This window comes from Meles meles, chromosome 19 (assembly GCF_922984935.1).
Source record: "Meles meles chromosome 19, mMelMel3.1 paternal haplotype, whole genome shotgun sequence".
Lineage (NCBI taxonomy): Eukaryota > Metazoa > Chordata > Mammalia > Carnivora > Mustelidae > Meles > Meles meles.
This window is the reverse complement of record NC_060084.1, coordinates 25,239,810-25,267,242: the sequence shown is the minus strand read 5'-3', so window position 1 is coordinate 25,267,242 and position 27,433 is coordinate 25,239,810. Positions and strand designations below refer to the sequence as shown.

The 27,433-nt window shown below is 38.3% G+C and overlaps 1 protein-coding gene across 1 annotated transcript in view; it reads right to left on the bottom strand.

Annotated features, from left to right (window-relative positions):
- LOC123930507 (epithelial splicing regulatory protein 1-like) overlaps positions 1 to 27,433 on the bottom strand; it is a 108,841-nt gene that overhangs the window by 59,265 nt on the left and 22,143 nt on the right. The gene's annotated exons all lie outside the window — the stretch shown is intronic.

Genomic DNA, 27,433 nt, shown 5'->3' with positions numbered 1-27,433 from the left:
AGAGGATTTCCCAGAGATGTCCAGTTAATGAGACCTGAGACAAAACTGTAGAAGGCATTATAGGAGAGGAGGACATTATCAACTGAGGTCATTGCAACCTGGGATTCTTATCAAAGCATTTGTCAGGGATTATCCAACCAGAATTTGCTGTATTTGCAATAGTTAGAAACAAAGCATGCAAAAGACATGCGACCAATCCGTATTTCAACTTGAAGAGTTCCACCTCCCAGTGGGGGAAGTAAATCCTAAAATAATGAATTTTCAGTACAACTACAGAGATAACAGAAGGTATCTGGCAGATATTTCAAAGATTTTTCCTTCCAGATAAATTTTTCTGGTTTCTTAGGTTCAGATGAATGTCAAAGGATGAGTATGAACTGCTTATATAAAGAGAGTGGGGACAGGAGGCGGTGAAACGCTTTTGTCTACAACACTGTTGAAGTCAGAGTCTCAGCAGCTGGCACCCTTAGTAAGGTGATCAAAAAAACTTCAACAAAGGGACTATTTATGAGGCTAAGTATGGGGCTAAGGAAAATCAACAAGGAAAAGTTAAGCATCTTCACATCAAGTACAGCTAAAAGCTCTTGCCACTTTTAAGTTTGAAGGGACAAAAGGAAGGAGCAGTTACCTAAACTGAGCAAGACCTGTAGCCGTGGCTCCGAAGAAGAGTATGGTCTTTATTAGAGAAATGAAGCCATTGCCACACCATGGCCTGGCAGGGAAGAAGCCAGGGAGGGAACTATCCTGATCTCTCCTCCAGCTCTGTGGTGTTCTAGAGTCTTCCATAGGTTGAACTCAGCACAAGATCAAAGGGTGCAGGTACCTGGGTCTCCTGAAGCAAGGGAAGAGTAAAGAGGGAAATTGGAAGAAAGAGAATAACCGATGCAGGTGTGAAGATGAAAACCATCGTTGTGCGTCTTCTGTTGCTGGAATGTAAAGTGAAAGGAACAGAGTGGTGAGAATAAAAGCCAACTGTGATCATATGACTTTTATGCTTGAGACCTTTCCGTAGAGATTTCCATCGCCTTCTGAAAAAGGCTTGTAATGTGACCTGGAGACCCAGTAATGTCTGGTCTCCTCTCTCCTTCCCCAGACCTCCAGATGAGTCTAGAAGCTCTGATGGGGAGGAAAAGCGCTTGTCTGAAGGTGAACAGAACAATTTGTCATCTAAAAAAACGACTACTATTTGAACTAAGGCAATAAAAATTAAGATGGCAAGGAAGATAAAGCTTTGAGAGGTATGATTAAATAAAATCATTGAGATTTATTTTATTGACGTATGGGAAAGTAATAGCTAGGCAATGAAGGGGACAAACAGTTTTCTGGATCCCCCCCCCACCCTCCGCTCCCAGAGGAATAAAGCTAGAAAAAAAAAGGAAAATGTAGAGAAGAAATGGAGGGTTTGTGAATGCCCATTTGCAAATGTGTAGCAAATAACTGATACTGGAAGAGAGTAGCGTGATATGTTGGTAGAGATTTGAGTTGGGATATATATTTCAGAGGCCCTCACCATTTATGTACAATGGGCACAGTCCTAGGACTTCCAGTAATTTGGAGATGGTGGAGTCGAAGAGATCATGAAAAACAGAAATGAAAGTCTCCCACTACAAGAGGGATGAGGAGAGTAATAATGGTAAAACTTCTGTTGGGCATATCAGTTGGAAAGCCACTGGTGATTTTTGGAAAAAGCGGCTTCCCAGGAACAGTGGGATGTGTGATAGTTTTTTTTTTAAGATTTTATTTATTTATTTGACAGAGATCACAGGTAGACACAGAGAGAGAGAGAGGGGAGAGGAGGAAGCAGGCTCCCCGCTGAGCAGAGAGCCCGATGCGGGGCTCGATCCCAGGACTCTGGGATCATGACCTGAGCCGAAGGCAGAGGCTTAACCCACTGAGCCACCCAGGTGCCCCAGGGATGTGTGATAATTTAAGTTTGAGGGATGAAAAAGGGCTTGGGACATGGACACAATGAATATAGATAATTCTTCTGGTTTGGACAACAGTAAGAGGACAGAGAATCTGGTAAAGGAAGAATCAGGATCAAGGAAGAGGATCAAGATCTGAGAGAGTGAGACCTATCTAGCTGCTGGTGAGAAGGAACAACAATGGAAAAGCAGATCTGAAGTCATGAGATAGAGAATGCTGAAGGGATGAAGAATTCAACCTTGACTTAGCTAAGTTCTGAGTCATTTTGAAAATTGCTGTGGAAGTTGAGATGTTTGAGTTAGGCAGGTGAGTTTGTTTTTTGTAGGTTGAATTTTGAGATTGCAATACAGATCATTCCTGAATGATGCAAATGTTCTGTATGATTCTTTCCTTAGGAGTATAAATCCAAAAACATGTAGAAATCAATTAGAGACATATTTCTAGAACAAGTCACTTATTATTATTGTTACTACCCATAGGCAGCCAGAGTATGGAAGTGACTTATTTAAGATACAACAGGTAGTCAGTGGGAGGCAGGATCTAGAACAGACTACCATTCCTAAATGTCACCATGATTCCCACCTATCTTTAACTTTTATTTCAAAATCGACTTAGGATTTACTGAACAAATCACTTCACTCCCTCTTTCTGGTATTAAGTGTTTATTCCTCTTGTCAATAGATTCTTTATCTCTTTTTTAAGATTAAAAAAATTAATTTGAGAAAGAGTGAGAACACGAATGGGAAGGAAGAGCAGAGGGAGAAGGGGAAGCGGACTCCCTGTTGAGCAGGGAGCTCAATGTGGGGCTTGATCCCAGGACCCCAATATCATGATCTGAGCTGAAGGCAGATGCTTAACCAACTGAGCCACCCAAGCACCCCTATTTCTTTTATTTCTTCTTATAAGTTTGGTCATTGGAAATATGAAGATATTCCATCCCATTCTACTCTGGTTCTTCAGTTCATGTATAATGCCCAGTGGCTTATTATTGTGATCACATCATGGCTAAGACTGTTGACTTTGAAGTTACTCTGTATGGGTTCAGATCCTGTCCCAGACACTTACTGATTATATAACTATGGGCAGGGTTTCACTATGCCATGCCTCAGTTTCACCATCTGAATAGTAGGATCAACATATTAAATTATCATAACCATAGGGAAGTTAAAGATTAAATGAATGTAATAAGCACAGAAATAAGCACTTTCTGTAGTAGTAATGTTCATGGTGGACTAGTAGTAAGTCTGTTACTGGTACAAATAATTTTTCAAATAATAATTTACTTCAACAGATAATTCATTCTTATTAAATAAATAACCCCCTGCCATGCCACAAGATTCATATTCTAAGCAAACTGAGTGAACAGCCAGCCAGCCAGAGTTGTAAGATGCAGTAACAAATACATACAGTTCCAGGCAAACCAAACTGGATCTCAATAACCGTATTAAACAAGTCTTTCTGTGGAATCGTGTAATGAAATTTATCACCTCCTGTACCCTGCTTCAACCAGGGAGGAATCCATAAGCCTAGGTGAATGACTCAGGGCCCACCACCACCTGCATACCTCTTTAAATATGAAGCTCTGTGTTCATAGGGGCTTAAGATTTTGCTTGAGATTTGATATGGTTCTTGATCTTGCTGGCTAATACTAACTGCTTGGGCAGCTAAAATGTGGTTATCCTCTTACCACTCTTCAAATAGAAATGTCTGTGTTGAGGTATAAATTCTAGGTTCATTTTTTCATAAGCCCTTATCATTTGTATCAGTGAAGATGGAATGTAAGTGCCAATGGGTATTAAAACATTTGAATGTATTTAAAAAATTAATCTCTATATCTTTTCACCAGGAAATCTATATTTGATAGGTTATTTGCTCTGACCAAAGATGAGTTGTTTTTTTTTGACAGAGTTGTATTTATTTTGTATTTATTTGTTTTTTTTTTGAGTTGTATTTATTTGACAGACAGAGATCACAAGTAGGCAGAGACAGGCAGAGAGAGAGGAGGAAGCAGGCTCCCTGCCAAGCAGAGAGCCCGATGCGGGGCTCGATCCCAAGACCCTGGGACCATGACCTGAGCGAAAGGCAGAGGCTTTAACCCACTGAGCCACCCAGGCGCCCCCAAAGATGAGTTTTGACTGATAGTGTATCTCCCTACATCTTGTGGTTACGTGGGGTGAGGTTTCTGCTGGATAAACTGTCGATTCAAAATGGGAAATATTACAGTAAGCTTTCCTGCTTGGGACTGGAGTTTGAACATTATGTACCCTGTTTTCTGAAGAGGGTAAACTGTGCTTTATATCTGATTTTTCAAAGGTTTCACAGATTATGGCTAGGTCAAAAGTAACTTATGTCATATTATTTAAAATATTTTCTGAAATAGTGTCTGTGTAGAAAATTGCCATGAAGATAGCTGAAAAAATTAGGGACAGAGAGCTCTAGAGGACTTTATTTAGGACAAAATGTAAAATTTTTAGAAGAGAAAATGCAATACATTCTTTTCCAAAATGTATTTTTCAAAGCATGAATTTCTTCAGAATATGGGAAGGGGCAATCCATGTGTCAAATAAGTTTGGGTCACATAATATAGTAAATATTCTTAAATGCACATACAAGGTGAACTATTATTGCTGTTGCTGTTTTCAATCATTGCTCAAACACACTTATCTAAGTTTTTTTTTTTTTAAGAAGTACTGATTGATATCCCATGGATCAATCTAGAGTTCTGTTGAACATATTTGTCAATTGCTTAGATTGAGAAAGTCCTTAGTTTGTGAAGAGTAGAAGGTGAGAAACCACTGCCTCAGACTTTCAAAACATTTTTCAATGAGTTTTGTAGGAAACCTTTCCATAATAAATTTACTACAGTGATTTCCATTCAGTTTAATACCAAATATGAGTCCTCCATCTGCAAGAACTCTGGAAAAGAAGATTAAGACACCTATTCCCAGGGCGCCTGGGTGGCTCAAAGGGTTAAGCGTCTGCCTTCAGCTCAGGTCATGAATCAAGGTCCTGGGATTGAGCTGCATATCGGGCTCTCTGCGCAGCAGAGAGTCTGTTTCTCCCTCTCTCTCTGACCCTCCTCCCCACTTGTTCTCTCTCTCTGTCTCAAATACAAATATATATATATAAAATACATGTGTATATATAACACACACACATACTTCCTCCAAACTAAAGATTGTTAACATTTTGTTTAGGATTAATTTACATTATATATTATAAAACACATTATTATAGTTACAGTTATTTGCTCTAACATTTTAAATTTGAGGTATCTTTTTGACTAAGAGATAAATGTGTAGAATTAAAGCAAAATTAACTAGTGATTATGGGAGTACTTCTTACAATTTATGTTTTGGCAGGGAAAAAGAGCTTAGAATCATGGAGACGGTGGCAGCTCTCATGAGATGGAAGGCAAACCTTCAGGGAGCAGAGACTAAAGATTTAGTGAAACTCAGTCTTCTCTGCTGGTTTTGGATGGCGAGCCCATAAGCACATTATCTCACTGCTCTGATCTCAGTTTCTCGGAAGCAGAGGCATTACTGCTTGTCTTAGAACGTTGTTGGGAAGAGTAAATAAAATTAGAAAGTGTAGGTAGAGTTCTGGCACATATAACTACTCTCCAGACATTGGTTCCCTATTATTTTTCTTTCTACAGCAGGGGTTTTTCTACTGGAGGTGGACTTGCTCCCCCAGAGGATACTTGGTAATAACAGGAGATGTTTTTGGTTGTCACAGTTGGGGAGAGTGCTCTTGGTATTTGGTGGCTAGAGGCTAGGGATACTGCATGCTACATGCGCAGGACAGTTACCACAACAAATAACGGCCCAGTTCAAAACGTCAGGAGCGCTGAGATGAAGGAAACCTGCTGTGCAGCATAGTCATGGAGCACTGTGTCCACTGCCACCATACTGAGCTGTTCCAGGACCAGATCGGAGCAAGTAGATGCATGTCTGGAGGGAAAAAAGTAACACTTTGGAGATGAGAAGCATTCAGGATTATGTAAGTCTAAACTATGGATACTGTGCTCACTGTAATCATACAAAGTTAGCAGTAATGAATATGTGGTGTTTACTTATGAACCAAAGTTGGTGACCAAAAAAAAAAAAAAAAAAGAAGAGTCTGGGAAATGCTCCAGTAGGCCCAGAAAAGTAAAAATGTTGAGCCGTTTTTTCTTCTTTTTGAACTCTAAACAGGTCTTTTTCCCTGTGGGATTGAGGAATCCAGCAGCCAGTTTCAAGTTCAAGATCTGTGATATTATATATCTAAGCTATGCTTTTTCTTACAGGAAATCAGATGCTAAGTCTCCATGCTGTGGAACTTTGGGGACGTTTTAGTATATAACTCAGATATGTTCAAAATATAAGACACCTTGAGATGCCATGATCTCTACCAGAAAACAGTGATTTGGAGTATTAACAAAAGAAGAGACAGATCGGGCTGTGCTCCCTCTCCTCTGTGTTGTGTGGCCACATTTCTATGCCAGAGATCATTCCAGAGGCTTATTATGCTCCACTGTCTCCCCTCTACCTGTGGGGAAGGTGTCCCTGCAGGCCAGGAGTGGAGCAGAGCTGCCTTTTTGTACCACCATGCCCTGGTTGGTCTCCCAGCTCTTCCATCACCCACATAGCTCTCTGTATTTAATTTCCTCTGCTTTAAACATCAGCTTTAGTGGTCTTTATTTTCCTAGTTGGGCTCTGAACAATAAAGTGTTGTATGGGCAGTGAGATGGGTTTTTTTAACCAAAAAGGAATGGAGTAAGTCTTCTTGAGGGACATGAAGCCTGAATTCAAGATCCTGATAATAGTTCTTATTTATTCATTTTAGGATGTTTCAGGTACCATGCTACATGTTTGTGATGGTTAATTTTGTGTGTCAAAATGAGTAGGCTATGAGGTGCCCAGACATCTGGTCAGATATTATTCTGGGTGTGCCTCTGAGGATGTTTCTGGATGAGATTAACATTTGAATCAATAGACTGAGTAAAGAAGATTGCCCTCCCTAATGTGGGTGGGTCTCATCCAATCAGCTGTAGGTATGAATAGAACAAAAAGCCTTAGTAAGAGAGAACTGCCCCCCCCCCCCTTTTTTTCCTGCCCTTTTTCATGAATTAAACTATCAGGTTTCCTAGGTCTTTAGCTTGCCTCCTATAGATCCTGGGACTTGCCAGCTTCTATAATCACACAAACTAATTCCTTATCATTTATATTTCTATCTCTATCCCTGTCCCCATCCATCTATATCCATTTGTTGTTTCTGTGGAAAATATGACTACACTGTTCTTTACACCTTTTGTTATTTGATCTTCATAAATCATCCTCCAAAGGGGTATATTTATCCCAATTTATAAATTAAAAAAATGAGGCTCAAGAAAGATAAGACACTTACCAAGGTCAGGTTGTAACAACGTAAATACATATTTCCCTGGCTTCCAATATGTTCTTTACACCCGGCATATAGGGTGAGCCATGTTGCTGGGAAAGACCCATCAGGATTTGCTTTCACATCAGTGAGTGTGCTCTCTCATTCTTTACCTCTTTCCCTTTTCCTCTCTGCCATGACTGGGTTTAGGGTGTGACTCACTGAGTACTTGTTGAAGAGCTTAGGAAAGCAAAGTATGATCACCTAAGATGTTCACAGTTAATTTTACTTTATTTGCCCTACACTTGGAAATATAAGCATGACTGTAGCCTGCCCGAGGTATTGGAGTCCACAAGTGTCTGTTGGGGAATGAACCTGGTTCCCAACGATGACACATCAGGGGTCTCGGAATCAAAACTATTGTTGGTTTCTTAACTGTTAGTGTTCATTTTTGACACTCATTTTGAAGTGATCTTTGGAAGCAAGATTTTTATATTCTTTTACAAAACTCATCATGCACTTATCTTATTTCACAAACACTTATTGAACACCCATTGTTTTTAAAGCAAAGCATGCATTGTATTAATTCCATAGCGTTAGAAGTTTTGAGACACAAGGGTTCTATAATCCAGATCTCACTAAGGTACATTCAGTGACTTTGACATCCCCCCCCAATTCCCTTTGGCCATCCAATTAAATAGGTCAGCTGTTAAAGTTTGATCAGACATTAAAAGATTCTGTTCCTTTTCAAGGCCTTATCAAAGATTTAGTATGTCTTTCTAAATGAACTAGGGGGCCATCCTTTGAAGCATTTGCTCAAAGACGAAGTGTCACCTGTAGAACAGTGGAAGGAAATGGTAATGTGAAGATTAAAAAAATGTAGGGTCTAAGGGAAATAAAAATGTGGCAATGGCAGAAGGACTTTGCATGGTTCAGAAATACAGAAAATATAGGTAGATACTGTCCATAGAATAAATAAAAATAAGAACACTAAGTGTAACAGAGAGTAATTACTCTATGCCCAGCACTGTGCTGCCTTATTCTTTGTTGTATTTATGTTTGTTTACTTTTTACTGTCTAAAAAAAATAACTTTCCCAGTTTCTTCTGAACCGTAGTTTGTGGATAAAGGAAAGACTTGAATTATCTCTATATTCTATCTTCTAATGTAAAAATATATAACCACATGAGATTTAATTTTTAATTCATTCACTCAGTTAAAAAAAAAAACATTTACAAAGTTTTTATGTTGGAGACAAATACATTGACATCAGACCTCCTTGTTAGAAATGCATAATTTTACGTCCCATTCCAGACCTATTGGAATCAGAATCTGAATTACAACAGTCTTTAGGTGAGTCAAATGCACATTAAGTTTGAGAAGAGCCAAAACCAACTAATTCAGATGTTTTAAGTATTGTTGTTGGCAGCTTGCTGGCAATCAAAAACAAATTAAAAAAAAACAAAACTCACTTGTCTTGAAAAATTTAACTCCTTGGAAGAATCAGATCAATGGGAAAGCAGTTAAAACTTCTAAATGCCCCCCAAAATGTTGATTACGAAATCTGGGTAACAGATTACTCTGGGTAGCAGAGTAAACTGTATTGTTCCGTAATTTTTGGTCCCACTGAGAAAAGAGCAGCTATTTATTTGTTTATTTTTAGTTTTCCTTTACAAGTTGGCCAGCTTTATTTATTTTCTGATGTAAACACCATCAGCAATCAGTTGCAAGAACAGAAAGATTATTTGTCTCCTTAAGTGTGCTTTTCTTTCATTACCATGATTCCTTAGGAGCAGAATTAGCATGGTAACCCTAGAGCTGGGCGGTCTCATGTTTCAACTTCTAAATGGAGAGCGGTCACAATCAAATTCCTGCCCTCCTAAAAGCTTTACTGTTAGGCATAAGTGTCTTGTTTGGCAGTACATGGATGGTGTGCCTGCTGCTGTTTAGTCCTTTAATTGTAAGCAATTTTCCATTGTGGGAATAACTAATTGGACCAGTGCTTAAATTAATCCGAGGGTGCCATTTTTGATCAAAAATTTCTGGCTGTTGTAAACAAGACAGTGTGGCATTCGTACAAGAATAAAAAAAAAAAAAAAACAAACCCAGAGAAATAGAAAAAAATGAGAGAGTGTAAAAACAGACTTATTTACCTATGGTCAACGGATTTGCAAAAAAAGACTCTATTGTATATGTGTAATAAATGGAACCATATGTTACACTCAAAGATCTATTAGACCGATTAGATCTTGGATACTAATCAATTAGATCCATTAAAGATTAAATATGTGTAGTGAGAAGGAGAGTAGTCCCTCCATCCAATGAAAAAGTTCTAGAGGTATCTGGAGGAAATAGTGCTTTAATAATGTTTTATTTACCTTAAAGAAGTTCTAAAATGGGCCAGGATCCCTCAGAACTTAACAGTATGTTGGAGGTTAGTCCTTAACTTGCCACTCTTCTGTTTTCACCTTGCATTTTTAATTTACTGTTTGCTCATTGCAATCAAGTTGTGTGGGTCTATATCTATATCTATATATCTATATAGATGTATATTACATATTACATATATAGTTTAGTTAAACAGTATATGAAGAAGGATGAGAAAATATTACAACTTTAAGCAACTTTCTAACTAAGTTACTTTAATTTCCTCTTCTGAATCACTTAATTCTTCCCTAAATACTGTAATTTTATTCTCCAAGCATGCACATTCCCACAACTGCAAACAGTTTGGTCTCAATTAATGTTAACAATCACAACCCACTCTGACTGGAATATCAAGGTATTGGGGGGAAAGGTGTCTAAACTTTAATAATCTAGATAATTGCTTCAAATTTCCACTTTGCTGGTGAATCTAGCCATAATTAACCAATTAAATTACATCAGCAGTTACTTTTTCCCTAAGCACAGAATTTAGAGGGATAAAAGAGAAAGAGAGATAGAGATGAGAAAAATCTATCTAAAAATAAATGTCATTCCATTATAGAACCTTATTAAACACATTTAAATGTTTTAATTTCTAGCACTCTGTTGTTCATAATGAACTCTGCAGGGATTGAAAATGAATTTTTTATTCCGAGATTTTTGTCCCTTTTGAATTGCAAAGAGCATTCCTCTTGAATTTCCACTAGATATAATGAAACATATTTTAATATCACATCAGGCTAGACCCCTGGGGAGACAATTGTCAAAAATCCATGGTGTCTTTAAATCACTTTAATTACATTTTGCTCAATGCAAAGTAATGAGTAAGAAACTGTTTGTTTAACTTTATTGATGCCATAGTATTTTCCAAACAGTTATGTTATGTAGCATCCATGTAGGGTTAAGTATTCACTTAGGATGTGGTTCAGGGTGAATGGAGATACATAGTAAGAGATAGATTTGAAAAAAAAGGTTCAGACCAGAATACAAAGATCCTGGAAGGCCATGTACAAAATTTCAGCATTCAGGAACTAATATGGCACCAAATAATAAAATAACTAAAGTTAATTGTACTCTTACCAACGCCCCATAACATGTAACTCTTATAAGTTACACATTTGTGTACAACATTCCTATTAATCTTTCCAGTAGATCTTTCAGTCAGGTACTGTTGTTATAATCATCATCTTACAGACCGAAGTTCAGAGTGTGTAAGGTCACACGAAGAGTTAAAGTCAAATTCATAGAGTCAGACATTGGTATTTTAAATACTTAGCAAATGATAAAAGTTGAATTTGCACTAAGATGTTCTATAGTCTCTGCCCACTAGATAGAGGAGGGGAGCCCAGAGATATTTGTTTGTGGTCTAAATTAACGGTGACACTTACAAAAAGGGGAAAAAAATGTAACTATGTGACGTGATTAAATTGATTGTTAATCATTTTGCAATGTATTTGTATAGTACATCACATTGTAACACCCTAAATATATACAATTTTCACTTGTCAATTATACCTTAATAAACCTTGAAAAAATAGTTGTAGAAGTGGCAGTTGTAGAGGTGGCTATTGGGAATAAAAGATAATTACTTGAGTGTCTGGAATTCTGAAGGACTAGATGGCCTAGTCTCACCTGAGACCAGTTCTGGGATGGATTTGGGTCAAGGCTTGAAGGCTTGTGAAATGCAGAAGGACTTTGATGACCAGGCTTAGCGGACCCGCACTCTATCACTGTGTCATCTAGGAATGGGGCAATTCAGCCAGGCATCTTCCACTGTGAAGTAGACCTTACCGCTTTGCCTTTTAAAAATCTACATTGTCACCTTAGGACACTTGCCACTTCTATTTTAGAGACAGTTTGTTAATCTGCCTGTCACCTTGATATCCTTTATCTCCAATATAATTTCAAAAAATCATAGATAACATACACCACAAATCTTGTCAAATGTTTATCTCACATTGATTGAGAGGATAAGGTGGTTTTTGTCCATTATTCCAATAGTATGATATACCATTAATTAAAATTTGGATGTCAAATCCATCTTGAATTTCTGGGATGAGTCTCATTTAGTCATAGCATATCATTTTTAAATGTTGCTGAATTCAGTTTGTGATTATTAAGGATTTTTGTGTTTACATTCACAAGGAATATTGATTTTCTTTTGATGTCTTTGTTAATGAAAGCTAAAATTAATTGCATATAGTGACTTGGAAATGTTCTCTTCAGTTTTCTGAAAGAAGCTCTGAAGGATTATTTTCTTCTTTACATATTTGATAGAATTCGGCAGTGAAACTTTCTGTGCTTTTTCTTTGTGGGGATATTTTTAAGTCAAATTCATTTTGTTTACATGTTATTTTTCCTATTCAAACTGTTTATTCCTTCTTGAGACAGTTTTGGTAATTTGAGTTTTTCTAGGAATTTATTCATCTTATTTGAGTTGACTAAGTTGTTGAAATAAAGTTGTTTATAATATTCCCTTATAATTTTTAAATTTCTTCAGGGTAAGTAATGATCCCTTCTTTCATTTCTAATTTGGTAATTTCAGTCTTCTCTCTTATTTTCTTGGTTAGTTTGCATAACAATATGTTAATTGGTCTTTTAAAATGAGTTTTTGTTTTTATTCATTTTCTCTATTGTCTTTATGTGTTTTATTTCATTGATTACCAATATGATCTTTATTATCTCATTTCTTCTGCTTACTTTGGACTTTGCTTTTGTTTTTCTGGTTTCTTTAGGGATTCGATACCTTTCTTCTCTTCTTACATATGTATTAAATCTATACATTTTGTTCTGTGATGAGTCATTTTTTTAAAAATTTTTTTCAAGTATTTTCTCTATTTGATTCTGATGCATCTAGGTATGGATCTTTTTTAATATTTTTCTTACTTGGGGCTCACTGAATGTCTCATACCTATAGATGAATGCTATTGAATTTTCAACTTCAGAATTAGCATTGTTTAGAATATTTTATTTATTTATTAGAGAGAGAGAGAGAGAGAGAAAGAAAGAAGAGGGGCAGAGAGAGAAGGAGGGGGAATCTCAAGCAGACTCCCTGCTGAACACAGGAGCTGGGCATGGGGCTTGATCTCATGATCTTGAGGTCATGACCTGAGCCAAAACCAAGAGTTGGATGCTTAACTGACTGAGCCATCCAGGCATCCCCAGAATTTATGTTTTGAAATGATTTTAATTCTTTATTGAGATTCTTTATTCCTGAGTTACTGTTATTTTATTTTCCTTTAATTATTTAAACACAATCTTATTCAGGTTGAACATATTTAATACCTTCTTTGAAGTTTTTGCTAAGTCCATGTTGAATATTTTATTTTTTTCTAAATACAGGTCACACTTTCTTGTCTCTTTGCATATCTCATATTATTTTGCTGAAAATGAACATTTTGGATAAAGGAAAAACTCTGGCTTCTTTTTTCCCTTTGAGATTTGTTGCTATTTAGTAACTTGCCTGAACTAAATCTGTGAAGTCTGTCTTTCCTATAATGTGTGGCCACTGACATCTTTGCTGTTTTTTTCTCTTGATTTTATTTTAAAGTTTGACTTCCTAGGGTTGCCTTATGTCTACTTAGCTTAGTGATAAGTTAAAGATTGGCCAAATGTTGTGCTCAAAGATTGAACCAGAAAGGTTTTTACTCTATGATGATGGATTTGTGAGTGGGCTCAAGAGTACATTCAAACATCAGCCCATATTTAACTCTGGCTTGACTTTTGCTTTCTACTGGGCTTTATTTCATTTCTTTTGTATGTGCAACCAGGTTCCATTGGCCAGAGATGCGTATGTGGGTTGGACCCTCTCCATCTCTGCTGTACATATGTGCATCAACCTGGAATGTTTGACAAGCTTCTCAAGCCCCTTAGAGCTACCTCATCTTTTACTTCCCTGATGAGTCATTGCTTATCTCATAGAAGAATACCTGCCAGCCCTCCCTCCCTTCCTTCTTTCTTTCCTTCCTTCTCTCCTTTTTTCCTTCCCTTCTCCCTTCCTTCCCTTCTTTCCTTGCTTTTCCCCTTCATCTCTTCCTTCTTTCCTTTCCCCCTTTATTTCCTTTTATAACAAGGACTCCAAATCAAGATTCTCTACCTTCCCAAGACAAATATTAAATAAGAATTTGTGAATTTTGGGGTGCCTGGGTGGCTCAGTGGGTTAAGCCTCTGCCTTCGGCTCGGGTCATGATCTCAGGGTCCTGGGATCGAGCCCCATATCGGGCTCTCTGCTTGGCAGGGAGCCTGCTTCCTCCCCTCTCTGGCTGCTGCTCTGCCTACTTGTAATCTCTCTCTCTCTCGCTAAAAAAAAAAAAAAAAAAAAAAAAAAAGAATTTGTGAATTTTGGATTTGGGGGGAATTTTTGGATTTGTGGTTATTCTTTCTCTTTTTAACTTTTTAAAATTTGAATACAGGTGACATACAGTATTACATTAGTTTCAGGTGTCCAACGTGATGATTTAACTTCTCTATATGTTATGCTATGCTCACTGTAAGTGTAGCTATCATCTGTCACCATACAACATTATGACAATATTATTGACTATATTCTCTATGCTGTGCCTTTTGTTCCCATGACTTCTTCATTCCATAACTGGAAGCCTGTCTCTCCCACTCCCCTTAACTCATTTTGTCCATCCTCCCATCCACCTCCCCTCTGGCAACCATCAGTTTGTTCTCCATTTATAGAGCTGATTCTGCTTTTTGTTTGTTTATTCATTTGTTTTGTATTTTAGGTTTCACATATGCGTGAAATCATTTGATATTTGTCTTTCTCAGCCTGACTTATCCCACTTAGTATAGTACTAAGTCCATCCATATTATCACAGGTGACAAGATCTCATCCTTTTTTATGACTATATAGCATCAGGTTGTATATCTTCCTTATCCATTCATTTTTGGTAGAGTAGACATATAAGTGGATATTCTTTGATGAGCACCTGGCTTTAACTGGCAAGATCAAGATGTAGTCTTGTTTTGATCACTTGCTTGTTCTATGACTTTGGCAAGTTATTCAGCCCTGGAGGAAATTTGAATACATTCCCAGTGCTATGTAATGATAGCAAAAGGAAAAAAATTGAAATTATGGTGAGTATGGATCTCTATATGTATATATTTATCTCAAACTCTTTTTTAAAAAAATAATTTAATTTAATTTAATTTTTTCAGTGTTTCAAGATTCATCGTTTATATACCATACCCAGTGCTTCAAGAAATACATGCCCTCCTTAATACCCACCATCAGGCTCACCCATACCTCCACTCCCCTCCTCTCCAAAACCCTCAGTTTGTTTCTCAGAATCCACGGTCTCTCATGGTTTGTCTCCCCATCTGATTTCCCCCAATTCACTTTTTCCTTTCCTTCTCCTAATGTCCTCCATGTTATTCCTTATGTTCCATGAGTAAGTGAAATCATATGATAATTGACTTTCTCTGCTTGACTTATTTCACTCAGCAGAATCTCCCCCAGTCCCATCCATGTTGATACAAAAGTTGGTATTCAGCTTTCTGATGGCTGAGTAATATTCCATTGTATATATGGACCATATCTTCTTTATCCATTTATCTATTGAAGGGTATCTTGGCTTTTTCCACAATTTGGCAATTGTGGACATTGCTGCTATGAACATTGGGGTACATATGGCCCTTCTTTTCACTACATCTGTATCTTTGGGGTAAATACCCAGTAGTATAATTGCAGGGTCATAGGGTAGCTCTATTTTTAATTTTTTGAGGAATCTCCACACTATTTTCCAAATTGGCTGCACCAGCTTGCATTCCCACCAACAGTATAAGAGAGGGTTTCCCTTTTTCTACATCCTCTCCAACATTTGTTGTTTCCTGTCTTGTTAATCTCTGCCATTCTAACTGGTGTAAGGTGGTATCTCAATGTGGTTTTGATTTGAATTTCCGTGATGGCTAATGATGATGAACATTTTTTCATGTGTCTGCTACCCATTTGTATGTCTTCTTTGGAGAAGTGTCTGTTCATGTCTTCTGTCCATTTTTTGACATGATTATCTGTTTTTTGGGTCTTGAGTTTAAGGAATTCTTCATAGATCTTGGGTATCAGTCCTTTGTCTGTGGTGTCATTTGTAAATATCTTCCCCCATTCCGTGGGTTGCCTCTTTGTTTTGTTGACTATTTCCTTTGCTTTGCAGGGGCTTTTTATCTTCATGAAGTCCAAAAGCTCATTTTCACTTTTGTTTCCTTTGCCTTTGGAGATGTGTCTTGAAAGAAGTTGCTGTGGCCTATGTTGAAGAGATTAATGCCTATGTTCTCCTCTAGGATTTTGATGGATTCCTGTCTCACATTGAGGTCTTTCATCCATTTCAAGTTTATCTTTGCATATGGTGTAAGAGAGTGGTCGAGTTTCATTTTTCTATACATAGTTGTCCAGTTTTCCTAGCACCATTTATTGAAGAGACTGTCTTTTTTTCCACTGGTATTTTTTTCCTGCTTTGTCGAGATTATTTGACCATCGAGTTGAGGGTCCATATCTGGGCTCTCTACTATGTTCCATTGGTCTCTCTGTCTGTTTTTGTGCCAGTACCATGCTGTCTTCGTGATCACAGTTTTGTAATAAAGCTTGAAATCGGGCAATATGATACCTCTAGCTTTGTTTTTCTTTTTCAACATATCCTTAGCGATTCAGGGTCTTTTCTGGTTCCGTACAAATTATAGGACTGTTTGTTACAGCACTTTGAAAAATGCCAGTAGAATTTTCATCGGGATGGCATTGAAAGTATAGATTGCTCTGGGCATTATAGACATTTTAACAATGTTTGTTCTTCTGATCCATAAGCATAAAAGGTTTTTCCATCTTTTGTTGTGTCTTCTTCAGTTTCTTTCATGAGTGTTTTGTAGTTCCTCGAGTACCTCTTTGGTTATGTTTATTACCAGGTATTTTATGGTTCTTGGTGCTATAGTAAATGGAATCGATTCTCTAATTTCCCTTTCTATAGTTTCATTGTTAGTGCATAAGAAAGCAACTGATTTCTGTGCATTGATTTTGAATCAAACTCTATAATGGTTTCTGTTTGGTCCACATTAGAACAGGACTTAAACTCTGGTCTATCTTTCTCATCATGTTAGTCTTTAGTATGAATGTGGCCTCTATAGACAGTGAATATTTTGTAGCTGAGATAATTTAGGCAGTTTAAATATGCCTCATGGTTGTACAGCTTTCCTCTGATAGAAGGGAAGAGGTGAAGGATTAGGTCTCTGGTCTGTTTATCTCAGCATCAATTGGATCCATGTCTTACTTTATATGTTTTATGCATTCATTTACTTTTTAAATTATATTTAATCACATGGTAGCATGACTAATAAATCTGAGCACCACTGTCTTAGTTCAAAGCTGGCTCTGCAGGGCCTCTGGTAGCCCAGGGATACTACGTGGTACCTTGGATAGATTGGGAGTCAGCCTCATTCTGTCCGTGATTGGGCAGAAAACATATTATGACTTAATTTCCAAACCAGGGAATGAATGGTGGACACCATTGTTGTCAAGGTGATTGCTGATTGACGGACCTGGTGCCACTTTTCTCATTGGTCTTAACTTCAAGTCATCCTTCTGCTTAATATAATCTGAAAAATCTCAATTGATTGTATCTCATTGTAAGCAAATTCTGCCTATAAAGTCTAGATGGTACCCAGGTACAAGTATGTACCACGACCACTCCCCACAACATTAGGCATTTCTACCTTCAATGCTGTTTGGCACACATCATTTTATTCTACCTTTACAATAGATTTTATTGCACTACCTTTGGTTTGAATACTGGTCTGCCTATCCAAATGGGGGAAAAGCCATTCTTCTTTGTAATTCATTAAACAAGCTTCATTGCTCCAGTACCTGAGCACTTACCCACCAGGGGAAGAGAAATAAGAATACACAGGAAGTGTTAGATAGGGCTGGGGGGTATGTATCCATAGATGTTTCAGCACTAGAGACCCAGGAACAGCAGGCTATTCTCCAGCATGTCTTTATTCTTCATATACTGTTTAAATTTCACACCTTTTCCGTCTGTTTCTTGTTTGTATCAGGAAAGGAGGATAGTAATATATTTATCTAATCCATGTCAGTTCCAGTAAAGAATTCAGAGTCATCTCGGAAATATGTATACACTAGTAATTTACTTGAAAGCTCGGACTCTCCTCCCACTAAAATATCTTCCCCAAATATCCATTCAATTTATTCTTCAATTTCCACAGCTCCCTCTTGTGTTTGATACTAAGGCCACTGGTACTGAGAAAACACTCAAATCAAGCAAATAACACCCACCCACCTTTCACTCCATCTTCTAGCTAGTTAAATGGCTGTATATTTCCATCTTTCACATCCTAAGATATAATTAAATACACATTTTAAACTGGCAGTTTTAAATTTTATAGAACAAAAGCCTGAAGCAGGTTCAACTTTGCAGAAGGGGAAAAAAATCAAATGCTCAAGAATAATGTTGACAAATTTCTGAAACAAGGGTTGTCAGCAGGATGAAGTTGCTAATACAAACCATTTTGGACTGAATGGTTTATATCTGTTTATAATAACTTGGATTTGTCTCCTGTTAAAATGTCACAAGGATAAAGGAATAGATTCTAACAGCTGTGACAGGATTATCATTGCTAAGAAATTCCGATACGGTGGATTCATGTGTCAGAGACATCTACTTCACTGTCTTTCATTCAGAGTAATCTAAGTATTCTCCACACTCATGAAGACTAACAATGAGACACAGATAAAAGCCCATGATTCTGACATCTATCCCCTAAGTTTCTTGTTAAATGAGATGGTTGGCACCAAGAATCTCTAATATTTTTCTGAGAAAGTTAGTGGAGGGACTCAGGATGAGACCACCATTCTTTTAACTTCAGCACAGTTATTCCACAAGTTGGGTGGAATTAATGACAAACTTTAGCAGGAATCTACCAACAATTGTGATACTTTTTAAATGCAACATAGAAAAACGGAAGTGGAAAAAAAAGGAGAAAAGAGGAAAGTAGGAAATATTGGGTGGTCAAGAGAAATTAACATAGGGGAACAAATGAGAAAATGACCCAAGACATCCTAAGAAATTAACATGACATCACTTTTATCTAGGAACCTGTTTATTTCTGGTAAGTGTGATAGGGAATTGTATGTAACTGAGCCTTATAACTTCATTCATTTCTTCATTTGTCCATTCATTTGTTCATTTAATAAATATATGCTAGCCACTGGAATTAACACTAGCAATGAAAAGATAAATAAGCCCTGGGCTCTACCTTTAAGCAGATCATTTTTTAGCGTATAGTCTATGTGCAACCAACACCATATGGCAAGTGTTGCAGTGTAAGTGGATTTAAGAAACAGCACTGGTCAAAAAAAGAAGAGATGAACCCTGCATGGGAGGGTCTGAGAATAAATCATGGGAGGAGAAATCAGAGCCACATTTTGAAAAAGGAACAAGAATTTAGCAGGTGGATGAAGCACAGCTAGCCTCTCAAGTAGATGAAGTAGTTTGAGCAAAGGCTTGGGGGCTTCCAGATTCCACAGCAGTCTCAGGGATGAGATCTGATTGGTCCAGCTCAGTTCACCTGACCTTCCCTGAGCCAATCCTGTGTCTGTTCAAAGGAATTCTCTGATTAGACCAGCCTATAATACTAGAGGTAAGACGACAGTGATGCTACAGCTATGGCCCTTAACATTTCTTTGTAGAGACTTAGCTGTGAAGATTATATAAGGTTTTCTCTGGTAAGCAATTGGTACAAAGACTGGTAGAATTGACTTTTGTTGTGATTGTAGTTGTGATGATTATTGATGTTATTACTATTTTTAAAAATATTTTATTATTTATTTGACAGAGAGAGAGAGAGAGAGATCACAGGTAGGCAGAGAGGCAGGCAGAGAGAGGGTGGGAAGCAGGCTTCCTGCAGAGCAGAGAACGCGATACAGGACTGGATCCCAGGACCCTGAGATCATGACCTGGGCCTAAGGCAGAGGCTTAACCCACTGAGCCACCCAGGGTCCCCGATGTCATTGCTATTTTAATAACAAAGGCAGACATGTAGAAATCCAGCATCATTGCTGACCCTCACTAAATATCTCTTTGGGAACCTAAGAGGAACATAGCAGAAGGAAAGCAAGAGTTGTACATGGGGCAGTGTATCCTTCAGGAAGCCTTCCCAGGATTTGCTTTCCCTAGTCTGGATTGGGTTGGCTCCCTTGTACTCTATACATAGTTCCGCATGGTCCCATCACATTGTAATAGAAACATCTGTCCCATTAAACTGTGGGCGTCTCCAGGGAAGAAGTGTATCTTACTCATCATTTTAACTCAAATCCTTGGGAGATTGTAGGTACTAACCATGCCTGTTCAAATAACTTATGAATAGGCAGATCACAGAACACTCCATGGTGGAGAGTATATCTGAGCTGGGCCTCAAAGGGTAGAGAGGAATTTTAAAGTGCAGAAATAGGAAAAAAATCACATCAAGGACAGGAAAATCCTCAAAATAAGCTTGGAGATGGAGAAGTGTCCAGCATGCTTGAGTATGTTAGTTAATTAGATTCAATGGATGTGAGCAGTGAGTGAAGACCATATAGGAATGAGAAGGTAGACTTTAGGACACATTGCAAAGGACTTTGAATGCTGGGCTGAAGAGATCAGACTTTGTAGTCTGTGAAATAGAAAGACTGAGAAGTTTTCATATGGGGATAGATATGGCCAGGATTCTTCTGTCTCACACACATACACACTCACACACACACACACACACTCACACACTACAAGGCATTTATTTAGGCTGCACTTAGTAAGTAGAATATGGGTTACATGGATTTAAGATGCAAAGTTCTCTGTTCCTAAGGAGTTTATGACTTAGCAAGGGATGGATGTACCAAGAACCCAAAGAAGGGTAATTATCACTTTATTTGCACTGACCTTTCCCCCCCTAAATAAATACATTGCTGTCTAAATTTTATATTTGAAAAACAGAATCTTCCATTTGATTTGGTTAAATAGGAACTCTGCAAACATCACTGGGGTTGAGAAACAGAAAGGTGTCATTGTCCTGCTGAGAATGCACTAATAATGAATAAAGTGATGGGCAAAGCTAGAAGTCACAAGATTTTGAGTCCTAGGTTCTAGTTCTTCTCAAGGACAATTCTCTCACCTCTCTGCATTTTGATTATATGAGCAAACCAATATTCCTTTTGCTTAAGCAAGTTTGAGCTAATTGTCCTGTCACTAGCAATTCAGAGAACTTTGTAGTTACTATTATTTAAATTATCACTTTATAGATGTGAAATTTGAAGCACACGGAGCTTAAGGAACTCACCCAAAGTCATATAGCTAGTAAAAAAGTTCGACCGAGGTTGAAACTGTCATCTTCCTAATTTCTGGTTTATCTGGTGTGCCTATGCACTCTTAGTATTTCGTTCTAAAGGAGAATCATTGAGTTAATGACTGTGCCTTCATTTTGGTTTTATCTCACACTACCACCACTCCATGACATAATAGATACTTAATGCTTGCATAATTCCGGAAGAAAGACTAAGCCTATAAAAAATTCCAGATGTACTATCCGTTTGTTGCTAGGAAATAAATCACTAAAGGATACCTCCATCACTCATGTTGCAAATATCTCTCCATATTTATTCTTAAACCACAGTGCTGTCTGTGTCTAGATGTACACTGTTATCACATTGGTACAGAGAAAAGTGTTTGGCTGTCAATTCTTACTGTAGTTTTCTGCCTTTTTGTTCCTCCCTGATTTTTTTCTTCTATCAGCAAAATCTTGTCCACGTAGAGGAAACAAGGAGCATTTTATAAACCTGCCTAGGGCTGTAAAATATACATCTATCTTTAATAGTGACAGAGGTATCTTTGGAACTTCCTCTAGAGTGAAATCTACTTCAAAAATTTGCATTTAACAGGCAAACATAATATTGTTTAAGAACACAGAATTATAAATTCATGGACATTTGGGTACTGGGGATACTTTATAATCCACACATCCACACTTCTAACTGTAATTTTTACGGCTATGTAGTTCAAATTACCCAAGATGGATAAAGCCAGCACTTGCATTATTAACTGTATTGGAGGGGTTTGTAACAACTGCTCTGTGAGAGCTCTTTATAACTTGAGACTCACACAGGAAGTCGCAGGCCCACATAAGGTGCTCTCTGCTTTAGGGTATGAATTTGTCACCTCTTGATGTAAATCTCCCAAATTTGATTGGTCTTAGAAGTATTCATTTTGCACAACATTCAAAAAGTCTCCTGCTTTAAAAATGAAAAATAGCAAGTGATTACTTTACAGCCCATTTAATTGCATTTGGAGATTTTCTGCCCCTTAAAGTCTCTGGATAACCATATTAATGCTCTCCCCAAACACATTTTTGAACAGAGTTTTATTATGGGTCGCACCTGACCTTTCAACATAATTGCATGTGGTCCAAATTAATTGTCTGTTCTATTGTGCACTGAATAATAGGTATTCTAAAATGAGACTAATTATGCAGGTACTTGCTAGAGAGGAGAATCTTAGAGTGAGCTCTTTTGGGTGACTGGAATTTAGGATAGGAGAAATAAGATGACAATTAACTAATAAACAAACTGACAAGACTGACTCCACAGGAGACTTCTAGTCAACACAATTCAGAAAATCAGGAGACTCTTCCTTAACCGAACTGTAGTAAGAGGGAGCTTACATACCAAACCAACACTGCTGTAAATCAGTGTGCTAGTGAGAAAGGTGTGTAGTATAGATTTATTTAGAAAAACATAAAAATCATTTTGGTTAACTGTCTCCATTGTGTATTTAATACAAATTCCATTCATTTGTGTTTAACTATGTTGATTCCTTTTTTGGAGTATTCTTGGATGTCATTGTGGTATTGTATAACAAGCACCAAAGTGCAAATTTTAAACCTAAATTTGATGCCAGTTTGCCGTGTAATTAGCTGATTTAAAGACCTCAGTGACTCTGTAGCTAAATCAAGTTCCTCATATTGTTTATTTTCTCCTCATCTGAAATGACTTGTTAGATCCTCTCCGCTGATCTGTTAGAAGTACCTGTTATGGAAACAAGAGTAGAGCAGATGGTTTATCTCACGGGATGCCCATGAAAGTGAGGTTCTGGGAGGTGGAGCTGCTTCCTGTGGCTCATCCCGCTACTGCCGGGTGTCACCCAGACCAGGAAGGCCCGAATTTCCCTTAGTTTGATTAAAGTTTAGAATGGTTTCTTCCTAATTCTAGGCTCTGACCCCCCTTTCTTTTAGAGCATTTATTTTAGAAAACTTATAATTGTAAATTCTTTCCCTGGCTCTTGGAGATATGTGAAATTGAGGGGGGAAAATAGCCTCTTGCCAGTTTTACAACACAGAAAAGTCTTTCTCAAGGACCTAGGAGCCATCCCTTTAAACAGGTAAACATCAAGGGATATAGCCTCCCTATCTCCCAGGTTCTGTGGGAGGGTAGGCGCCTCCTTTCAGTGGAGGCCTTGCTCCAAATTGTAAAACTTTCTGTCACAAAGATTTGAGAGAAAGTTTTCTTTCTCCCTTTCTTCCTTTCTTCCTTCCTCCCTCCCTACTCCCTCCCTCCTTCCTTCCTTCCTTCTTTCTTTCCTTTCTCCCTCTCTCCTTTTCTTTTCTTCTTCTTCTTCTTCTTCTTCTTCTTCTTCTTCTTCTTCTTCTTCTTCTTCTTCTTCTTCTTCTTCTTTCTTCTTCTTCTTCTCCTCCTCCTCCTTCTTCTCTCTCTCTCCCCCCCCCCCCCGACCTATTTATTTGAGAGAGAGAGAGGAGGGAGGGGCAGAGGGAGAAAATCCCATGCAGACTCCCTGCTGAGCCCCGAGCCCAGTGTGGGGCTTGGTCCCAGCACCCATGAGATCAGGACCTGAGCCAAAATCAGGAGTCAGATGCTTAACCGACTGAGCCACCCAGGGGCCCCGAGAAAGTTCTCTTTTAGGTAAAGCCATTTAGCAAACGTGATGGCCTGGGTTCTCCCCCTCACCCCAGCACTTAGGACTTTGCCTATTCTTGGTTTCAGGGGTGTTGAGTGCGGGCTGAGATCTGGCCTCTCTCCCTAACTGAAACAGCCTTGAAGTCTCCCATGCCCGTTTAACTTCCTCTGGCACAATGGACACTTTGACTGTCAGCAGAACACTCTGTGACCAACAACCATTTCCAGTCCCCTCAGCACTCTCACAGTTGACCATCATGTTGAACATATGATCTGGTGTGCCAGAGGTGGTGTTGATTTCAAATATTGGTTGTGTTTTCATTGCATATACTTGTTAGGCCGTATGTCCCTACTATTTTGCTAACTGTAGTCATGAAGCTAATAGCCCGTCTTTGTGTAGGGGAATTAACACATGTGGAGCTCCATGGATTGCCCCATGAACCGATGTGTGATCCACACACTATGGCATTTAATCCTGCCAATATCACTTGTAAAGTGAGTAACACGATTTCTGTTGTACAGATGGGAAAACTGACAAGTTACTTATTTGCCCAAAATCAATCTGTTGAAAGCATTTAAGACCAAGGCAGGCTCACTTCAAGCTTGGGAATAGGACCTATTGGCTTGAATTTGAACTGTATATCTCTTACTTTATACTACCTAATCACTTACTAATTAGCTCCCTTTTTGTGTAGGGGCAAATGAAAGTTTGCTGGTTTTGTTGTTGTTGTTGTTTTTGAAGAGAACGCATGCCCATGAGCAGGGGAGTGGCAGAGGGAGAGGAAGAGAGAGAATCCCAGGTAAGCTCTGTCAGGTTTCTCGGTAACTAAATGGAAATGAGACCGCCAAGACAAGCGAGGGTCCGAGAACAGATCTTTATTGTGGGCACCCTCGGGCGAGGTTCCACGACTCAAAATAGGGCAGTGAGTCGGGGAAGTCACGTGCAAGACAAGGTGGCAGGGGTTTACATAAAGTTGAAAAGCAGAACTATTTCCTATTGGTCGGCTCATATGCAAAGGAAGGATTGTAATCCGACCAGTCAGAGTTACTTCCTCTATGCAAAGGAAGGATCGTAATCCGACCAGTCAGAGTTACTTCCTTTTCTGGGGTTTGAGGGGTATTGGGTTCAGTTGGGGAAGTCCAAAAGGAGAGGTGTAGGGGCCTGCGTCGAGCTGTCAGCAGGTCATTGATCCATTGGCGTCCCAAGAGGAGGTGATGACGGGAACCTCGGCCATTTTGGGGTATCCGCCATCTTGAAGAGTTTCCCTTCCTGTCCGGCCCCAACAAGCTCCATGCCCAGGGAAGAGCCCAACAAATCAAGAGTAGGGCACTTGGGTACCTGGGGGACTCAGGCAGTTGAGTGTCCAACTCTTGATTTTCCCTTGGGTCATAATCTCAGGGTTGTGGGATTGAGCCCCACATTGGGTTCTGTACTCAGCATGGTGTCAGCTTGTCCCTCTGCCTCCCTCAACTTGCACTCTCTCTCTCAAATAAATAAAATCTTAAAAAAAAGAAAAAAGAAAAAAAGACAGACACTTAACTGACTGAACTACCCTGGTGTCCTGAAGGTTTAGAGGTTTAAATTTATTTTCCCAAAGAGGTACAGTACTAATAATTATCTTGTATAGATTTTGTGACTGTGGACTGAGATAATATGTAAACTGCTTAGGAGAAGCCCCAGATTTGATAAGAACCCAATCAATTGGGTACCTGGGTGGCTCAGTTGGTTAAGTGGCTGCCTTGGGCTCAGGTCATGATCCCAGGCTTCTGGGATGGAGCCCCTCATCAGGCTCCCTGCTCAGTGGGTAGCCTGCTTTTCCTTCTCCCACTGCCCCTGCACCCGCTTGTGCCCATGCTCTCTCACTCTCTCTCAAATAAATAAATAGATAAAATCTTAAAAAAAGAGAGCTCAGTGTTAAATATTATGATTAGTGGGATAAAAGCATATACAGTATGGTCTCTTCTGTGAGAATGAAGGGAGCACTCATGGTGGCACCACTGACAATGGCTTAGACCATGGACACTCCATGAGAGTGTCCCTATGATTGGTTGTGTGAAAAACAGTGGGTCTAAGCCATCCTTTTTACAGGGATATCCCAGATGAGGAGCAAACATTCGCACCGAGTGGGTAGAAAAACTTTTGGGAGAGCCAAGGATGGCAAAAGAGTGTTTTCAGAGAAGGAAGAAGGCTTCTAGAAGCAAAGGAAATCAGTACCCTTTCTGGCTTTTGAGTTGGGATTTTCCAGTCTGGGTTTGAACCCAGTTATGTTGGGCTAAAACCTGGAGCAATGCCATTTGCAGTAAGATTTTAAATACTTTTCAATGTAATAACAATATTACTTTTCACTTTTAGGGGAGAACCAGAAGTAACATTTCTTTTAATTTATATTTGATAAAAATGACTCCCATGTTAACTTAGTTCTTTTAAATATGTAAATAACTTTTAATAATTAACTTTTGGGATATATTTTGGGATTAACAGCCTAAAATTAGCTTAATCTCAACATTTACCTAATGACTACATGGCAACTTAAAAGGCATTCAAAGAATCCAGACTATGTCAGTATATGACATACTAATTTTTCCCTCTATAACACTTCCTTATGGGTTAGTTAATTAATTCTTTTCACATAATATACAAATTATGTATGTGTTAATGGCATTTTAAGAAGAGGACTCAATTCACTTAATTGTTCATAATTATCTCCGTTTTCTTTGTTTTTGGGAACTCTATAGTTTCTTCTTGTTAGGGTAAAGAATTAAATATTAAATGGGAAAAAATGGAGATTTTAACTATCAGTTGAGCCTCTCTGAGAATTTTGGTATGATAGTGTTATATATTTTTATAGTTGATTAAGTTTGGTTAGTAATTGCCTGTTTTAAGATAATCAAGCAACAGCTAAGAGAACAAAGGAACGGGAATTGCTCCTTTCTTCCAGCCCAGAATACCTTTTGTTATTCACAAAAACAGAAAAGTCCACCATTAACTCTCATTGTATTGGAAAACAATAATGTCTTGAGAGATTGAACATGGAGATTGAACTTTTTGACTTTTGGAGAGTTACTAAAATGTGCATTTTAAAACTTTAATTCTGGTGTTTAAATGGTGTGAGTATGTCTGCCTAGGAAATTTGATTGAGCCGAATTGCTATGAAATGCATGCATTTATGCAAAGGTCAATTATGATATAGGCGATCTATTTTAGGGTAAGCTTTCTTGCAACTTTGGAAATGATTCTTTTTTTTTTTAAGCTAAGTGAGGATCACTCAAGGAATACAGAAATCAAAGAAAAAAGTCCAGCAGTACAGTCTTTATATTTTTTTTTCCTAAGTCTCCCCAGTAGAGGCCGTCATATGCATTTATTCAGCTAAGACAGCAGACTGCTGAGTCCTAGAGTGCATTTAGCAATCTCAGATGTGTATGTCCTTCCAAAAGGAGAGATCAGGGAGATTCTCTAAGATGAAATGCAGTGACGAGAGGGATGTTGATATGTAGCATTAGTAAGAAACTATAGAAGGATAGAAAATGGTATAATTCCAATTTTATTTTTAAAGATGTTTACATGCCTCTATGAAAAAAACACAGAGAAGAAATGCATCATTTTTAATGATCTTTATCTCATTGTAGGAGGACTGGTGATTTGCACTTTATATTTTTTGAGTTTTTCCCTATTTTACAATGATTATGTATATCCTTATCATTAAAGAAGAAACAGGGGTGCCTGGGTGGCTCAGTCAGTTAATCATCAGACTTTTGATTTCGGCTCAGGTCATGATCC